Raw genomic sequence first — 16,999 nt, 5'->3', positions numbered from 1 at the left:
GTAGTAAAAAAAAAACAAAGTATGATTTTTATATTTTACTTTTTTAAAGTTTGAATATTGTTGAAATTGTAATTTATGTTTTAAATTTGCTGGTTTATTGACAAGGATTATGTAATTGAAATTGTTTTTTAAAACTTCAAAAATTACGAAAATAAATTTGAAACATGATTTTTGAAAGATTTTTTTCCAGTTGAATTATTTTTAATGCTTACATGGTTGTTGCTAATATTGTTTAAATAGAATTTCAACCATGCTTTTATTGTAAATCAACTCCAATTGCTTAAAATAAAATTAAGAATGCAAAATTGACATTTGATACAAAATACTTCATTTACCAATCAATGTACGAAATCCAGTGTAAATTGGCTGTTAGTACATCACACTCGTGTAAAAAAAAATATTTTACCGACTTCGTTTAATAGCAAAATAACTTGAATAAAGTACAGGCATACAAACAAATTATTTGACATAAATAAAAGAAAATGCTTTTAAAAAAACCCTTAAGCAAACTTCTGTACAGTAATTTTGTTATACATATTCTATAAGATTTTTTTTAATATTTTATATTATTTTATAACTGTCTTTGAACAGAAGACTCAATTATGGGCTTAAGACTACTAATATTAAACTCCGTAGCCTTGTAATATTGAACCCAATCCAGTAAACAAGGATCTCCTGGATCGATTATTGGGAGAAATTTGCCTTCGTGGAGGACATTTTAATGGAACTAACCCGCAATAGCGTTACATGGAAAGGAAAACCACGAGAACCCCACACGATTAGCGTGACAGCAAGAGAATTCTAACCCATGATCCATCTACCGCTGAGGATATTTTACGTCAGCACTGTGGTCGGCGCGAGCCGGGTGCGGAATTCATATCGACCAGCCATCGCTGGGATTCGAACCTAATACTTCCGATTCACATTTTTTGTTTAAACAATAATCTTAAACCGATTCTAACACATGACATTTCTTAATTGATATCGATAACTTGATAAGGTATTACGAAATCTTAATTTTTGACTTAAAGATAGAATTTTAATTTTAAATAAAATTATGAATAAAGAAGGTAAATAATTGTCAGAAAATATTTTATTTTCTATTTATTATGTGATTCATAACGTAAATTAAATAAATGTATTTGCACTATAAATGGAAGAGAACTAACTAAGAGCAAAAACATGATTGATCCTGATTAATCATAGGTTCGCAGTTTGTTTTAAACTTCTAAGACAGTACAAATTTAAATGAATTTTTGAGACTTTCAAATCAACTATGATTTAATTTCAAGTGACACTAAGACTAATAATGGCCATAGTATATCACATTTAATATTCTAAAAAATAAAGATGATCCATTAAATCTTAGGTTGGCACAGGAATATTTCATTGGGGTGGGGAGGCCACGAAACAAAATTTTCATATTTTCATGAAATTTAAAAATTTTGATGTATGCATCGTATTAATAACTATTCATTTTAATTCTCGCATTAATAACTATTCGTATATATTTCATCCGTTATTTTTATTATAAATTTATTTAAAAATAATAATTTTGAGTTGTACGTTATGCAAATCATTTTACAATTTTACATTATTTCAAATAGCAAAAATATTTGAATAAAATCGGTGAAAAAACTTTTGAGATATCCATTTAAAAATGTATAGTTGAACTTTATTTCCCTATAACTTTCCAACCGATTTCCTTTAAATTTTGCATTTTGTCATTTGAAATTAAATACTTCAAAATTATGTAAAAATTCAGATTCCTTACAATTCAAACATTTTTAAACTGCTGTTAAATAATATAATAAAAAGGTATTTAAAATTATTCTTTACATGTAATTATTTTCAGATAAATGAGTTTTATATTTATGTGCATAATGCTTAAAAAATTATCGAGATTTAGCGAATTATACAAAGAAGTGAATTTATATTAATGAGTCTTAAATTTTGATTGTTCCCCTGCGAAATTAACTGGAATAGAGTACGGCTACCCACATATTTTGGCAGTCAAAAATCCAAATTTCTTTTTAAAAAATACCTCTGCTCTACGTAAGAATACTACGTTAGGTAAAAAAGTGCGTTTTCGCATCTGATTTTGCAACTTAAAATATCGGGTTCTCTATATAATCAGCTTATTTAAAGGTAGACTTTCGAACCATTAATATTGAATCTTTGAAGGCGAATAGCCGATCATTAAATCAAGAGTTATTAAAGGAGTTCATTTTTTGTGTGCACTGCTTACAGTACACACCTCTATACTGCTTACAGTATAGAGGTGTCTGTGATAATGATGTTTTTTTTTAATTACACAGTCAGAGTTATGAATGCCAGTGTAGTATAAAAAAAAGAAGTTTTGTTTCATATTAAATCCCACTGTTTAATATGAATCTGATCAAAATGAATCCCTTGATTAATATGAATCTCTTGATTGAAATGACAGCTAATCGGGATATTTTGGTTTTAATAGTTTATGAAATTATTACTGATTCAAAAACAATGGTATTTTTTTATCATAAAATATTTACTGTTCGGCTATATCTTAGAGTAGATATTTAATATTTTTGATAGGTACCTATTTTTGGTTAAAACGCTTTAAGTCCTATGCACCAGTTCATTCATAAGTCTAGCGCAATCCTTCTCATTTGCCTTAATTCGCTTTTCAATTTTTTTATCACTTTTAATCGTCTTAATTTTGTTTTTAATTTTGATTTAAATTTCGTGGGCTCAAGATTTAGTTGATTTCAACCCATTTTCGGCCAAAGTTGCGCAAACGCACCATTTCAATAAATATTTTTTATTAACATTGCGACGTATTTTTTTTCACTAATTTCATTTTTCTGCTATTATCAAGGGTTCTTAAGACTTCCTAAAATTAACAGTAATTCAATTGGAGTAAATACTTTCTGTTGAGAAATTTTTAAACTTTTAAAGTTCTTTTTAAAACTTAAAACTGTTATTGACGAATGAAATTTTTTGAAAATGTATATTATTCCTTTTAAAATTTATCATTATGTTTTACTGACGGATTAAAGTTGCAAGTCAGTAAATAAAATAAAAGAAATTCATAAAAAAACAAGCATTCTAAATGGTTTGTTCATTGATTTGGTAAATATTGCTCATACCCCCCCCCATTTTATTTCTTAAATAAAATAACAAAAATTTATACACGACATTTTTTTTGTGTCTTAATGAATGCAATGTAAGTATATTTCAATGAAAATAATACTACTTATTATAAAATTTCTATGCTTGGCCTCAAATGGGTTAATTGAATTGAATGTGGTGTTTGGTAGGATAAGAAAGATGTCTCATTCAATTACAAGAAAACTGCATTTATTAAATAATCACACAAATAAACGCTTAATGCATACTTTTCCATTCATTTCAAAGGCAAATTTTCACAATTATTTTTTTGTTAATGCATTTTTTTATTGCTGCTTAAAAACTCTTCTTAATTTTATATTATTTGATAAACTTTTAAATTATAAATATTTACGTTTTTTTAATTTTGAAATTATTGCCCAAATGGGTCTATGTAGTTACTTTACGAGCTTTGTAGGGAATACCGGGCAAATGTATGCTAAGCATCTTTCGAAAAATCATCATTGAAGGATATATTGAGCAATTGTATAATACACTCGTTTAACAAAATTTAATTTCAATTGTCTGAAGTATGGGGTACAACATGCTCTCTATGTGCGACCCGCGGCAGCAGCCTGAGCAAAATGAAAAAAAAATATTTATATATTTTTTTTTTAAATTGTATTTTTATTGCGCAATAAAGTTTTTGGTGTACCCAATCTCAACCAGTGTAGCTTTTCGATCGTTTTTTTTTTCGATGGTTAATGCTGCGGATTTACGCATAGTTTTCGCCGTAAATCCAATGACTTTTCGTAATTATTGCTACCCATTTTCACGCAGTTACGGAAACCGCAATTTTTTTTATGAAATCGAACTAAGTACTAATGTCTTGAAAGTAATGAAAATGCTTTATTAAAGCTAAATATGCTTTATTATCGATTATTGTTTATTATTAAATGCTTTATAATGAAATGCTTTATTTGCGCAAACTTCATCTCAAATCTGAATGATTTTTAATCATTTTTTCTGAAATTATCGCGACACATTTCACATGGTTTTTAAACTTTGGATATTTTTAGCACGATATATTATTATGAACAGCGAATAACGAATCGCTCTTTTAGATAATCATTAACATGGTTTATTTATGACGATTTTATCGCGAATCAAATTATTTACGAATCGTTACTTTGGCAATTATTGCTACACATTTCTTCAAGGTTCAGAAAGTCCCAATATTTTTATACGCTATTGCGACACTTTAATTTTCGAATCAAGCATTTAAATACATCTCTTTTTGACGCGCTATATTTATGCCGATTTCATTGTAAATATAAAGGGATTTTTATAGCTTTTAGGGAAGTTCTTTCTACGACTCTCTCCACGGTTTAAAAAAATCCTGATATTTTTATTACTATTGTTTCAAGGCGCGCGAGTTTTGAATCGTTCATTAAAATAATAACTTAACTGCTCTGTGTCGATTTCAACACAAAAATAAGAACTTTTTCGAACTTTTATTTTATTTTATTTTTTTGGCCGTTAATTCTGAAAGCCACATGAATCGGAACTAATATAAAAGTCACACATCGCAATTCGTATTCACACGATCTAAAAATCGCATTTCGTATTCACATTAACGAGATCTAAAAATTATCCCTTGCGATTTGTATTCACGAGATTCAAAATCACAAATCGCGATTCATATTTTGGTGTTTACAAAATCATACGATGTTACTGTTATCGATTCCTAAACTCGTTAAGTTATTTGCCTTAAGTTTAGTACTGCTCATAATAATAGCTTCTGTCGAAAGACTGTTTTCCAAAATGAATTTGGCTTGTTCAAAATTAAGGAAAAGTCTTTTAACAAAATCATTAAATTTTCACTTAATGGTTCGAAAAAGCTATCACATGATCAAGTAGATAAAACCATCACACTATTTGAAAATTTTGCAATTTGCAGGATAAGCATTAAGAAATTTTTTAAAGCATTTTTTTACCTACGTCGGCCATTTTATGCCAATTATGATGATGTGCTGGGAAACGATTTGTATATCATTAAATTTTAACTGTAAAAAATGTAATCAAGATAAGTAACATGAAGTAATGTAAATTTTAATTTATTGTTAATACATGAGTATTAATTCTAAATAGTGTTATGTAAAAGCATTGGTCCCAAAGAGTTGTAAACAAGTATCTCGTTAGTTTTTTACTATTAAGGAAAATAGTTCCTTCAAAATTAATGTTTTCTTTCTTTTTTTTCCTTTCTCCATCCTCGCCTCTAATAATTTAGTTAAAATAAATATTTTAAAATTTAAATATATTCCTTAATAAACGTTGAATCTTATTTTGAGCTAAAAGGGGGTTTTATTTAAATTTCAATCATTTTTAACCTTATGAACTTTCTTTAAATTAAAGTATTTAACTTGCATTTATTTTAATAACTAGAATATTTATTTTCTTGAATTTAATTTTATGAACAAATGCACTTTTGTATTATGTAATGTGATATAAAAAACATGAATTTTCTCATTGTTTTTAATTATTTTAATTTGTCTAATTTTTTTCCTGAAAAATTGATTCTGATTGTCTTATATTTTCAAAGTAATCAGTTTTGAAGTTTTTTATTTTAAACGTTCAAAAATATTTGATTTTATGCCAACATATTACAAGGTTATCTGATGAGAACTTAGTGCCTTGAACAATGATTATATAGAAAACACTACTTACAATTAATAAACAAGTTTGTCTAAGTACTTCGGCTTGCGACACTTCGTTGGTTAATCTGCCGTCTATGGGGCCCTTCACTCAAAAAGGTTGTGAACCCCTACTAAATATAATTTAAAGATGCTCGTTTGTTATAAAATAAATTGAGTGAGGACGTATTTTCGGCTAATTATTTAACAAACATTATTAAGCATTATTTAGTTGAAAGTAACGTAAACGCTCCATTTTTGAATTGCAACAAAGATTTTACAAGATTAAAAATTTCATTCGCTTCGAAAACCCTATTAATAGGAAAATGTTTCAAGCGCTCAAAACAGGAGCCATTTTCTAGACATGCCAAACGTGTATGAAAAGAAACAAAAGTGATTTGAAATATAAAACGAAAAGTTGCCAACGAGAAATGGAAAAAATAAAGATGAGAAATAAAACAAGAAGAAAAAAAATCACTCTAGCCGAAAGAGATAAAAAAATCCACAGAACAAGAAAAACCATAGTGGCCGAGAAGAGCAAATCAAGGTAAAATGCATTTCCACTCGTTATGGAGAGGTGGTGAGGATCTTTAACAAGGGAATAAGTATTAATTTTTATTTTATTTTATAACCATCGTTGAACGGCGAACCCAATTTTTGGGTTTACGACTACTAATGTTCAACTACGTAGACTTGGTATCTTAAACCCAATCCAGAAAACGAGAACTCCTGGATAAAATATTGGGAGAAACTTTGTGAGGCTACTAACCCTCGTTTGCGTTACATGGAGAGGAAGACCACCGAGAACCTCCCACTGTTAGCCTGACTCATGATCCGTCTACCACTGAAGATATTTCACATCAGCGCTGTGGTCGGTGGAAGCCAGATGATTAATTCGTATCAACCAGTCATAGCTGGAATTCGAACCCTGCTCACGTCCATTGGAAGGTGTTGAGCGATCGCAGCTCAAGCATTCATTTGAATTAAACAAGATTTCAGGGCATCAAAATGAGCTGCTGATGTGACAGTGGAAATAATTTTGACATCGAAATTTAATTTATACCCATAATTTCCACACTTTGCAGCAATCGGTGATTTTTTGATAACGGACTATCGTATTCCTTAAGTCTAAATTTTAAAGGGCGTCTGGTTCCGATGTAGCCAGTGTCACGCTGACAATGAATGTAGTCTATGCCCCCAGTGATCATTAAAGCTAATAGGATCTTTAAGAGACCTAAATTTGGTATTTGTTACCTAAAAAGGACTTTAAAATCTTAGTTGTTATGTTACTTAGTTAGATGTTAATTTCTTAGGTTAAGTAAAGTTAGAAAATTGTAAAAATTAAGTGTGTGCAAATCGGAAGTATGAAACGCAGAAATATTCTGACAATTAGGGTGATTAGAATTAATATGAGATGCTAAAACGCTTATGATAAGCAGAGGTGGAAAAATGATCATGTTATCTTTTTTGTTCTCTTTTGGCTACTGTGGTTTTTTTCTAGTTTTGTATCTTCCCTTTATTTATTTCATTTTTAAATAGGAGCTCTTAGTTTTATATTTCAAACCATATTTGTTTCTTCTGATTCACGTCTTGCAAATGGGCGCCTGTTTATGAGCGCTTGAAACCTGTATACTGTTTTTTCTTGTTTGAGTATTTTTTGAAACGAACAAAGTTTTCAATCGGATAATAGGTTAATGCTTTAGTTTCTTGAGATTATTTATTTAATGTAATAAAAAATGTTTAATTTTTTGATAGACAATGATTAAAATTTACGTTTAATTTTTAAAATCGAAAATAAGTAAATTTTGGGATTAGAAATGAAATCATGCATGTATATTCAATTATATTTTATTTGATAAATCAATTTGCTTCCCAATGCAAATATTACATGCAAAGTATAAATACAAATATTGAATTAATAAAATATATTTTTTACCTCCAAATGAATCAATTCGTTTTAAATGTTTAGTATCTGATGAGATGTCACATTTATTAAAGAAAAAGATAAATTAATCAAAATATATAATGTGAATAATAACTATTACAGGTAAATATTAAAACGCATAATGAAAAAAACAGTTTCAGTTGAAATATTTAATAAAAAAATCAAATGAAGGAAACTCCCATAAGAAAAAGATTTCAAACTAAAGATTTGAATTGGAAATGTTAAAGTTTACGTTGAAAAGGTAAAAATAAATTATCTCTTTTCAATGACAGAAAAAAATACGGACAGAATAGTTTTATGTTTGCAAAAAGTTAATAGATCTGTAGTTCTAGAAATTCTAGATGATTATCAATCAGATCAAATTATTAGCGTAAATCGAGCAAAGAATTAATTCCTCCTAAATTTTGAAAGGCCATAGATGGCAGTAAAAAAAACTAATCCAAAGCAATATTGACAATAACTGTGACAATTTATCGAAGTAAACAAGATATAATGTAATATGGGCCGGCTTCTGAATAAAAGGGTGCACAGTGGTCGATAAAATTACATTTTCTTTGTAGTTAATTACAACTACTTTATTACAATTGTAGTTAACTCTAACTACTTTTCTTAAAAATATAGTTACTACTTCAATACTTTTCGCAGACATACGTACGTTACTGATTAGCATAATTCCCATAAATGTTTAAAATGTTTTGGAATAAAAAATTAACCTGCATGAGAAGTTATTAAGAAATGGTAATTCATCTTTTACATGAGATAATTTTTTATTCTAAAGTACTTTTGACGAATTTATTTTTTTTAGCCTTTGAACTCTAAGTTCTTCTTGACAGTGAATATTTAATTAAGGAAATGATAAGAAATCGTGAAATATCGTGAAATGGAACACCCTGAATAACTTTATATCTAATGATCGGATCTTCACGTTCTAGGACTCAATCTTAATAATTCGATTTCCAATTATTCCTTTGCTTACAAGATTTACAATGATAATGAACGAAATAATTTAAGAACATGAAAAAATAACTTCTGCCCACAAAAATAAAAAAAGAAACTTTCTTTGGAACATCAAACGAAGCAATTTTCAGGGGATAGAGCGTTCACCCTTTCAATGAGATGAACAGGGTTGGAATCCCAGCGATGGCTGGTTGATGCGAATTCCGTATCCGGCTTGCACTGACCACAAGGCTGATGTAAAATATCAGCAATGGTAGACGGATCATGGGTTAGAGTCCCCTTGCCGTCAGGCTAACCGTGGGAGATTTTCGTGGTTTTTCTGCTTTATGTAACGCAAATGCGGGTCAGTTCCACCAAAAAGTCCCCCATGATGAAAATTTCCACCCTACAAGAGTTCCCTTTGAGTTTTGGATCGGGTTCAAAATTAGAAAAGCTACGGTATTGAGCATTAGTAAACCCCAAAAAAATTGATTTGGCTGTTCAACGACGAATATAAAATAAACTTAAAAATACTTTTGCCAGAAATCGCTACAAACTGTTTTTTTCCTCTTCTTTTTTTCTCTATCGCACTTCACGCTACAACTTCCGTATTTAAGAAGTAGTGCACTACACTACAAACTACGAAAATAAAGTATCGACTACAGTAGTTTCGCTACTTGTAGCTCACTTTTTCCGACCACCGAGGGTGCATTATTTTGATTTTCTTACCTCTTTGATGAATTTTCAAAGGAAAAGAAAAACTGCTGATTGATGCAACGGTGATCAAAGGAATGGATTCGCAATTCAGGTTGTAAACATACATAGTTGGGTACGCTGCTTATTTCCAACCGCTATTTTATTCTTTCTTTCTTTTGAACTACCATGTTAAAATTTCAATGTTAAAATGTGTTAGCAGATTTAACTAACATGGGAGATATAAATGTATTTTCAACCAAAAATCTTAACAGTAGAGTACTGCTTATTAATTGTGTAAAAATACAGAACAAACCAACGATAAAAAAATTTTTTAAAAAAAACTTCTGTTCCACAATGCTTCACTATAGCTCATTCACCGAGAGTTGGCACTTGTCTTCACCTTCATCACGTGGTATGCAATGGTACCCATGCAGCATGAAAGGGCAAATAAACGTTAAAAATCCGTTCGTCCGTTATAAGGTTTTGGGTTTACGTTAAAATTACGTTAATTTCACGTGATGATTTTCACCATTTCTTCATTCGTTAAAACGTATACGATAAAATTACGTTAATTTCACGTGATGATTTTCACCATTTCTTCATTCGTTAAAACGCATACGTTAAAATTACGTTAATTTCACGTAATGATTTTCACCATTTCTTCATTCGTTAAAACGTATACGTTAAAATTACGTCAATTTAACGTTATCAATTTTCCCTTTAAATAATTCGTTAAAAATACGTACTTAAAATACGTTATTTTAACGTGTACATTTTATCCATTTTTTGACCGTTTTTTAAAAACGTGTTATTAACGAAAAATTGACGTTTTGTTGCATAGTTATATTTACGTAAATTGTTTGGGATTATAAACGTAAATTTAGTGGTAAAAATGTTTCAAGCAAAAATGATGAACCTGTGAGAGCCCAAGAAAGATAATCTTTTACGTCTCACTTGAATTCGAATAAACTGAACATTGCAGATTTTCATTACAATTCATATTTAATTTTTAATACTTATAATTATTTTTGTTTTATTAAACTGGTTATAAATATTTGCTTGTTGATAATATTGAGTCGGCTCATTATCAGTAACTGACAAGGGAACTATGAGTTTTAATTCTTATATGACTAAACTATGATGAAAATTAAGAAATTTTCCAAAATACTGAATAAAGTAAAAATTTTCCACTACTTGACATGCAACGAACATAACGTAAAAACACATTATACTTAAATTTAAATTATCTCTGTCCAGAACAAGAGTCGTGGTGTAGTGGTTACAGCGTTCGCCTCAAAGGTACGGCGTCCTAGGTTCGAGCCTACTCTAGAGTGGGATGTTAATATGCGAATACTAATAATTATTATTATTCAAAGATCTTAATTTAAAAAATTTATTTTTTGTTATTATGTAAAAATTGATTCACTATTTTTTTATATTGCAATTATCGCTCGCCATACGAGTTTATAAAAAATAATTTATAATATACAATATTCTAATTATTATTTTCTACTTCAATCAACATGAAATAGAAACGATTATTTTTGGTTAATTTTGTTAACATTTATTTATTAATTTCTTACTTTGCAATAATCGCTTACCGTATATAAGTTTTTTCAAAATAATTGCTAAGAAATGTGTCTACTTTTAAATTCCATGTTCTTACTGTGTGAAAGAGACATTTACTTTATTTTAAAATACTGATTTAATTTTTTTTTCCTTCCAAAAGCTTCATAAATTGTAAAAATAGAATTAAATTATTTTGAAAAATTTATCAATCTTGATTCTTTAATGTATATAATATTTATTAATGAAAAAAAAATACATATCAAATAACAGGTAAAAAGATAATTCTCATAATTAGTTTTCGTAATAAAATTTAGTGTGGGAAGTTTTAAAATATTGGTTGTTATTAAAAGACGTTTTTACACACAACAACGTTTGGTAAATTGAGTTTTATAAGCATTAAAGCAAATTACCAATTAAAGTTTGAAGAATAAATTTTAATTTAAACATAATTAATTACAAATAAATACAGAAAGTTAAAAATGAAATTAGGATCATTGTACAGCCATGCTTCACCGACCGTGCCACGAGCTAAAATGTGGATATCGTCGGTTGCTTGTGGAAAAACTGGTTTTACGTCACTCCTGCAAGTTGAAGTAAAAGTTCGTTTTTTTTGCATCACCAAGTGAAGGTGAGATTACAGGGCCAGGGCACCGCCGCAGTACTCCCCCTCCAGCAAATACTACAAGTATTTGGGATTAAATCGAACTCTCCGGCCAGATCGTGTCGTTGTCTGCGGAGGTTCAGTAAATTGTGTGGTCGTTGGAGTTATCGCAGCATGAGGTAATTTTGATATCACAGTTCGCTCAATGTCTTTGAGGAGGAAAGCCGGTTTTAGACGGTCAACGCTGATCACTGAAGCTTTTCCAGAAATGTCCAGACAAAAAGTTTTTTCTGAACGACTGAGTACTCTATATGGTCCATCATAAGGAGCTTGAAGGGGTTTCTTTACACTGTCACGTCTCACAAACACATGAGAGCATGATTCAAGAGTTGGGTGGATGAAAACTTTTACGTTTGCATGTGATGAAGTTGGAATTGGTTTCAGTTCTGACATGCAGGTTCGAAGTTTTTGAAGGAACTCGTGTGGATCAACATTTGAAGTTGACGGATCGAAGAACTCCGCTGGTAGTCGTAGGGGGGTTCCATAGACGAGTTCAGCACTGGTGCATCCTAGGTCCTCTTTTACGGCAGATCTTAGTCCAAGAAGTACAATGGGAAGGGATTCAGTCCATTTTATATTGGGGGTGGCATTTGAGACCTTGTTTAAGGGCTCTGTGAAAGCATTCGACGAGACCATTGCTAGAAGGATGGTACGGTGTTGTACGCACTCTAGTTGCTCCGATCATTCGAGACAGTTGAAGAAAAAGGTTACTCTCGAACTGACGGCCTTGGTCTGTTGTGATTACAGAAGGAATGCCGAACCTAGAAAACCAGTTGTTCACGAGTGCTCGGGCTACCGTTTCGGCAGTAATCTCTGGGATGGGGATAGCTTCAGGCCACCTTGAGAATCTGTCAATGCACGTCAAGAGATACTGGTATCCATCAGAAGGAGGGAGCGGTCCGACAAGGTCGATGTGGATATGATCGAACCGTCGAGATGGTAACTCAAATGGTTGCAGAGGAGACCGTGTGTGTCGGATCACTTTGTTTTTCTGACAGCTGACACAGGAACGAGACCATTCTACAACATCTTTGGCTATGGATGGCCATACAAATCGAGAAAGAACAAGCTTCTTCGAAGCACGGATTCCAGGATGTGTCAAATTGTGAAGAGACATAAAAATACTTTTTCGAAATTCTTTTGGCACGTATGGACGAACTCTGTCATTGCTGGTGTCACAATATAAGGGGTATGGGCCGTCCAATTTCATAGTTTGCAACTTCAAAGTCATTGTAGAGTTTTCGCATTCAGTGAGTAGTTTCTTTAGTTCCTCATCAGCTCTTTGGGCATCAGCGATTTTAAGAAAATCAATTGGTGGAAGCTTTATTGAGTTCAATCGTGAGAGTGTGTCGGCTACTACATTATCACTTCCAGAAACATGGCGAATTTCAGTACTGAATTGGGCTATAAAATCTAATTGTCGAAGCTGGCGCGGTGAGCATGAATCTGAATTTTTTTTAAAGGAATAAATTAAGGGACGATGATCGGTAAATATTATGAAATTTTGAGCTTCAAGATTATGGCGAAAGTGTTTAATAGCTGCATACATGGCAAGTAATTCGCGATCATAGGTACTGTATTTTTTTTCAGTTAATGAAAGTTTACGGGAAAAGAAACCGAGGGGCTTTGGTCCACTAGGAGTATCAGTATTTAAAACAGCGCCAATAGAGGTATCGGAAGCATCTACCATTAACGAAAGTTGCTGATTAGGTGTTTGATAACTAAGAATAGCAAAATTAGCTAATTCTTGTTTGCATTTTTCAAATGCCGAAATTGCTGCGCCTGTCCACTGGATCAAGCGTTTGTCGTTTTTCTTCGAATCTCTCAAATATTCAGTTAGAGGAGCTTGTGTGGCTGCGGCATTTTTTAAAAAACGGCGATAAAAATTTATCATAGCTAGAAAACGTTTAAGTTGGACAACTGTCTCAGGTTTGGGGAAATCGACTATGGCTTGTACTTTTTCAGGTAAAGGTTGAACACCCTCTGAAGAAATCAGACAACCGAGAAATTTAACGGATGATTTTCCCAACACGCACTTTGATGGGTTAAGTTTAAGGCCGTACTGAGAAAAACGGGTAAATATTTCTTGAAGATGTTGGATGTGTTCGTCTTCATTAGCTGAAGCTATGAACACGTCGTCAAAGTATGGTATGCAAAAGTCTAAGCCTGTTAGAACTTGGTGCATAAACCTTTGGAAAGTTTGACCAGAGTTTTTTAAACCGAAAGGCATGTAAACGTATTCGAATAGTCCGAATGGAGTGGTGACTGCTGTTTTGGGAATATCCGGAGGATTCACCGGAATTTGATGATACGCTCTCGTGAGATCGACAGTTGAAAAAATCTTCTTACCGTAAAATAATTGAGTGCAGTCCTGAATATGTGGAACTGGGTATCTGTCAGGAACTGTTATGGAATTAAGTTTTCGGTAATCTCCGCAGGGACGCCAATTACCATTCGACTTCCTAACTACGTGTAGTGGGCTAGCCCAAGGGCTTTTTGATGGTCTTATAATCCCTTGAGTTAAAAGAAAATCAAATTCTTCCCTGGTCGCTTTCATAATTTCGGGCGATAAACGCCTTGGCTTTGAAAATACAGGCGGTCCTGTAGTTTCTAAAAAATGGTAAACGGTCGAAGGAGTAGGCGTAGGATTTGCATGAGATGGGTTTGTCAATTCCGGAAAGCGGGACAATACCCTATCAAATTTTGAGTCTCCTAAGTGAATAGTTAAACTACTTGGAAAATCAATATTAGCAATCCTTCCTCGTGATGTTAGTTTAGTTAGATTATCGATTAATCGGCTATTTTTTACATCAACTAATAAATCGAAATGTCTCAGAAAATCGACACCAATAATTGGTTGTTTAACATCGGCAACAACAAAACGCCAAGTGAAAGGCCTACGAAGGTTAAAATCCAAAGTTAAAATTTTTGTTCCGTATGTTAAAATTTTAGTACCGTTTGCTGCGAATAATACTAAATCATCAGAAACTTTAGTATCAGATGCATAACGCTTTGGCAAGACAGACAAATCAGCGCCAGTATCAATAAGCAAATTAAGGTTACTTTTTTGATCGGCCAATAAAATACGATTAATGTGGCGATCGGTATGGCCTTCGTGCGATCGCCTGTTTAGTTTTCCGAGTAATTGCATGGAGAATTACATTTTTTAGCGCGATTACCAAAATTTGTATGATAAAAACAATATCCGTTTTCAGGTTCTTTATATTTTCTGCGAGCTCTAGAATTGCTGCGATGTTGAGAATTCTTTCTTTCTCTGTTCGGGTTTCGAGACTGTCTCACATAAGAAGTGAGTTCGCTTACTTGTTTAGTGAGCTGAGCGACTTGCAATTCGAGTGCAGACGTTTTATCAGCGGCGACAGTGTTTACGTGTTGATGCGAGGTGAGATCATTGATTTTGTCAGCAACTGAAGCTAGCTGGTCTAATTCATCATTGAGGGCTGCCAAAATAGTTTGTACGTTGTTAGGGAGTCTAACGTTTTTACAAATTTATTAAATTTTGCTTTGAATCTTGAATTTTATAATCTGGAAATTGCTTAATTATAAAATCTTAATTGTAATAAGTAAATTATTTATGAAAATCATATATAGTAAAAAATAATATAAATTTATAAAATATAAAAAATAATATAAAATAGCATAAAATATAAATAATAATTGTAAGTTTTGTTGTAATGTCAGAAAAATAACTTTTTTTATAAGAGCAAGTAATGATAATTCTTTATTTCTTTGCAAAATATTATTTATGAGTGAGTTTTTGTGTATGTGAAATTGAAGTACTTTTAAAAATAGTTAGAGCGTTAGTTCGGTTTATTTTTCCGAGCTGTCAGTTTTAAGCTTTCTTGCATTGAATAGTCTGTTTTTTTTTTTTTTTTTTTTTTTTTTTTTTATCATATCGGGCAATAATGTTACATAACAGGGAATTTTAGTAAAATTTACCTAGGGACACAATGCTTGGAAGGTTTTAAATAGTTAATGAAGTTAAATAAATTGTTTTTAATTATTTAGATCATATAAATAAAAAAGAAAAGGAATTAAGTAAGGAAAAGAGAAAGTTCCTCAAAAATTGAAGTTAAGACCTAAATTTTGCAATGCTAATACATAGATCCTAAAAAAAAAAAAAAAAAAAAAAAAAAAAAAAACCACCTTTAAGAAGAAAAAAAAGGTCCCGCAGTGGACTGATCGTTAAGACACGGTTCCCAACAGATCACCGAAGTCAAACATCACTGGCTGCGGTCAGTGTGCGGGTGCCACTTGGATCAGTCTGCGTAGGGACCGAGGGTGTGCGGTATTGGTCCTCGTTAAACTGTGCTACCGTAAAGTGCTCGACTTCGCGCGCACGTCGTCGGGCTACCGAAGCGGGGGTGCCATCCCCTCCGCAGAGGATCAAAATTGTGATGGCATGTCTTCGGATCATCCTCCGGGATGTTTCCCAGACCGTCGCCAATAGCCCATTGTGCAGCTCTAGTGCGACGTAAATTAACAACAACAGCAAGAAAAAAAAGAAGAGAGAAATTAAATATTTGTTTTTTTCATATTTTGACATCAGTGCGACAAATTTTTTTCTTTGTTTTTTGACCAAGATTTTTTCATTTAGGCTTAGTTCCCGGTTAATAGGAGTTTTAAGGGCCATTCTATTCCTTGACGGGGGCGGTGCTCGATCCTCGACACCACCGAGTACATGCGATATATGTGCTATTAAAATCTGTGGAATCGAGAAGCCTGTGGTCGATCGCATTACTGTGCCAAATGTACAGGGATCTGGAGAAAATTTCCTACCCCTTCAGATTTAAGTCTAAATGGATGATAAGCCTAATGTACAGCTCTAGTGCGACGTAACTAAAACTCCTACCTTCATTAATTCGTTGACACATTATCTGTTTACACTGTGTTATCTGGGAATAAAATTTCAACAAAATCTTTTTAATGTATACATACATTGCTTTTAAAATGAAGACAAATATCAGCAAGCGAAAAAACAGATTCATAAGAATTTACTTTTTTTTTTTTTTTATCTAAAGCACTGAAGAGGGAAACGGAACGTTTAACGAAAATGGATCCTTCCAGCTGAAATTAAATATAAAATTTTTAATATATTATATGAAAATAACTTGATCCACTAGAAATGTTAACAACTTGACACCCTTTTTTACCCTTATTGTTATAATCAAGTTTTCAAATGCATGATATTACCTCTTTTTTTTTTCTTTTCTCCAAACGAAATCGTGATTTAAAAGGTGCTTTTTATTTAAATGTGTATTTTTTTATGTAATAAATATTTTATGAATTTTTTCAAACTATTATTTTTAACACGGTCATCACCAACAACTAAAAATGATACCTAAATCGTGAGACCATGCCTTTATGCATGCCAAAATCTTCACCTACGCAGAC

At 31.8% G+C, this 16,999-nt stretch overlaps 1 protein-coding gene across 3 annotated transcripts in view; it reads left to right on the top strand.

Moving 5' to 3' along the window:
• The window catches only part of LOC147802079 (ATP-dependent RNA helicase DDX19A-like), a 201,113-nt gene that overhangs the window by 107,995 nt on the left and 76,119 nt on the right, over positions 1–16,999 (top strand). The window lies entirely within an intron of this gene.

The sequence above is a fragment of the Parasteatoda tepidariorum genome, chromosome 10 (genome assembly GCF_982258835.1).
Source record: "Parasteatoda tepidariorum strain Cologne lab strain chromosome 10, Ptep-v5.0, whole genome shotgun sequence".
In the NCBI taxonomy this organism is placed as follows: domain Eukaryota; kingdom Metazoa; phylum Arthropoda; class Arachnida; order Araneae; family Theridiidae; genus Parasteatoda; species Parasteatoda tepidariorum.
Note: the sequence above shows the minus strand (reverse complement) of the source record. Positions and strands in the feature narration are given on the sequence as shown.